The 3,696-nt window shown below is 37.7% G+C and overlaps 1 long non-coding RNA gene across 1 annotated transcript; it reads left to right on the top strand.

Annotated features, from left to right (window-relative positions):
* The first annotated feature begins 1,249 nt into the window (after positions 1-1,249).
* LOC145660428 (uncharacterized) lies at positions 1,250-1,868 on the top strand. Its single transcript, XR_014126795.1, has 4 exons — positions 1,250-1,302; positions 1,384-1,437; positions 1,526-1,724; positions 1,799-1,868. It is a non-coding gene; the product is annotated as an uncharacterized LOC145660428 (long non-coding RNA).
* The last annotated feature ends 1,828 nt before the right edge of the window (positions 1,869-3,696 follow it).

Genomic DNA, 3,696 nt, shown 5'->3' with positions numbered 1-3,696 from the left:
CTCCCAGGGTCAGAAATACACTCCTCATTTGACTCCTCAATTTTGCCGCCTTTTCTTTCTACCCAACCACCCGGTCTGACCAATCCCGTGCAGCGTGCAACTCCTCCCACAAAACCAGACCCTCGTACCCGCTCATTTAAATTTAGTTGTACCCCAGATGTTTGAGTAGGAATCATTGAAATAATTCTTTAATAGTGAAATAATGTGATTAAAGAAAATACAATTTTTTAGTCTCATACTACACCAGTTTGTCTCCACTTTCTCTATCTGTTCAGTGTCCTCTCTAACACACACTCTGCCGTCAGAGGTCATTGACTCACTCACTCACTCTCTCTCTCACACACACACACACACACACACACACACACACACACACACACACACCTCTCCCACGACACCTCTTCACATCTTATTTGCCAGATGTATTCAAACAAGGCAATAAGCAAACTTTTCAGAAAACATCACAAAGTTTTAATTAATTTATTTTTTGTCTGATCTCTAACCATTGTGGTTACTCTATAAGTTTTATCACACAAGGTTTTTGTCCGTTATCACACGTTGTACTCTTACCACTTTCAGTGCATTCCACAACTGAGAGAGGTGTTGGGGGGGGGGACGTAATTTACAACTTCTATCCGAAAACCATTTCTATCCCCACCGACTTTTTCTTAAAGCCGTGTTTTCGGTATTTCACTCATTTAGTTCACAACAGGTAAGCAATTCAGTAATGCTTAACTAATTCATGCTATACCTTATATTAGTATAAGTTACCAAAAAGGCTGACGTGTATTTAGCTATTTATTTAGCTAATGGATGAAATACTTTATCGTGCGTTGTATGATTTAACTCAGTGGGGCTTAGCGTCGTAATTCATTTCAGGTCTAGACAAAACATACATTTTAACAATCAATGCGTATTATCTACAAGCTATCGTAAGTATTCTTTTGCGAGCTGTCTAGGAAAGGATATTGTCAATGTTTTTATTCTGATGATTAATGGTCAATATGTAATATGACCGCTATGCCATAGAGTACGTGAAACATTTTGATCGACTAAAACTCTTTTGATCGACGGCTATTCTTATTCTCAGGGCTAGCTAAATAGAAAAACTTTAGCTTCGAAGTAGGTGAATCTATTTACTTAAATTAACCAGTACATGACCTGACATAAATGCGGTTTTGGTATAAAGGATATCATTATGGTGATCTTTTCTACTCATGGTCTATAATTCTGTTCTATGTATTTCCATAGTTTCCGACGTTCACGACTTCCTTGACTCTGTGGAGAGAAATGCCGCCCAAGGTAATTTCTTATTTGTGAACTTTTATAAATTTTAATTGTATGTATTTGTTTTGTTTACATTTTTGTTACTTTTATTTGCAGATATAAGGACACAAGCTGATGAAACAGTTCATATATTGAAAGAGTTGTTACAAGGTAATCTTTTCTAGAGTGCGTCTACCATATGTTAAAAGATCGCTTTATGTCTAAAAGTTTATGCAGTGCGTTAATTTGTCACACAGAGGCAGAGGGGGTGAATCCCTCTACTGTCATCCACTATTCATCGAGCCCTCTGGCGGAGCTCACAAATATTTCACCTCGTACAACCGGCAACGTCTACAGAAACGTATACAGAGGTCACTGTGGCTTATAACATACATCTAAATAATTCTAGGCCTATTCACGCTGTTCAACCACACTAACCTGTAGGCCACCATCTCCACGTAAGTATATTTTTAAAAGCATGTTTATTAATCGCATTTATACTAGAATAATTGGATCAACTTTCTTTTCTAAGATGACTCGGATGACGAGGATGATTGACAGCTGTCAAATCAACCAATCAAATCAAGCAATAAATCATTTTGTCGGTTAGTAAATACCATTACTCTCTCTGTTCACAAATAGCTGCCATTTTATGCAAATTTCGTGGGTATGTTGGATGGCCTAAAATGTGTTTTACGAGCAGATGTACTTAAAATTTAAATGGTTTACAATTCTAATTTTTCAGAAATATCTGATTCAAAGTTGCAGAAAAAAATGCTGCTTTCCAGCATTTGCTCATTTTTGGGGCTTGAAAATCATAGTTTTAAATCTGGCTAAGCAGTATGACTTCTCAAGCATTAGGATGCAAAATTCAGACAACCCCACCAAAGTTCTCTTGTTTCTTACCCTTCGAGAAACAGACTGTTGCTAACTGGGCATAATATGAAGAGTTTTACTTTATCTCTGTAGTTCTCTCATTGGCATTTAGAGCATAACCTATTGCACAAATTCTGTATGCTTGACATTGCCTTGCAAGGATTTTTTCTTTGCCATAGACTTGATGAAAGTAACTTTTAAAATTGAGCTAATTAGCATAAACCTTTTTAGGAAACAAAATAAGGACACACTCACTAAAGTTAATACTTCCTGTACTAATGTTTGAAAGTCTTGAATTAGCATAGACATTATGCTACGAGTTTTAATTCATCAGTTTGGCGATTAGTTAAGGAGCCTGACTTTGCTCTGTGAAGAACAGCCCTCCATTCAACTGTAAGGACAGCAGTTAGACATTTACCAAGAAAAGCGTTTCAGCCTGGTATTGAACTAGGCACTTTCTGCATGTAAAGCAGACATGATAACCACTACACTACAGAAACCATACAGCAAGGGGACTTCTGGATCCATCCAGCATTTCCTCCCTTTTGGTGCCTGAAAGGCATAGTTTAAAAACTGGCTTGAATTGTCTTCTCCCCATTAGGATGCAAAATTCAATCCCACCAACCAACGTTTTCTTGTTTCATTGCCTTTGAGGGACAGAATGTTACTCTCTAGGAATAATATGATGAGCTTTACGTGATCACTGTAGGCTGTGGCCTGCAGTGTTTACTCTGCTCAGTAAAGCCATACATTTCTAGCTGCATGCGACTCCCATCTTGCCTGCTTCTCAAAACTCACATTATGGTTTAATATATATTTGAAGTACAGTTGTACTCTATTGATTTTGATTTCATTTCAAGAAACGTCAGTTGTACTGCGTTTATTTCACCATCGTCTCAACAACATATCAGCAAGAATGTGTTCTGATTGTCATTAAGAACATAATATGATTAGATTTATAGATCAAAACAACAATTAATCAAATTATATTTATCAAATGGAGCAAAATGAAGCTTGTGAAGAAAATACTAATATTTTCTTAATACACTTTCAAGAAGTAGTGGGGACAATGTAACGCAGTTCAGAAATTGATGGGGACAGGGTAAATTGCATCTGGCAGTTGTCTCGGGTATTTCCAATGCTGTGCCTCATGAGCTGAAAACTAACTTTGTGGTGTACCATGTTACGCAGGTTTTAAACTAACATGGATTTTCGCTGAAACAGAATCCATCCTTATAACCAACGACATAGACATCGGCACCATTCCCCCACATCACAGTGTCACCCCTTTCCACATGGACACCACAAGGCGGCAGATGAGGAGATGATGGGAGAGTGGCTGAGGAAGATGAGGGAGGAGCAGCAGACACTGAAGGAGGAGAGAGACATGGCAGATTCTCCTGCAGATGTGAGTAAATGTATCTATTTTCATCCAGCATTCATTTTATGCATCATCTATAGGTTTTCTGTTTATCTGTCTGGAGTTGGTATTCTCAAAGCATTCCATTCTTAATATCATGGTAACCAGAATGAAGTCATTTTAATGACTTAACA

Source organism: Electrophorus electricus, chromosome 2 (assembly GCF_041902795.1).
Source record: "Electrophorus electricus isolate QZ-2024a chromosome 2, ASM4190279v1, whole genome shotgun sequence".
Lineage (NCBI taxonomy): Eukaryota > Metazoa > Chordata > Actinopteri > Gymnotiformes > Gymnotidae > Electrophorus > Electrophorus electricus.
Note: the sequence above shows the minus strand (reverse complement) of the source record. Positions and strands in the feature narration are given on the sequence as shown.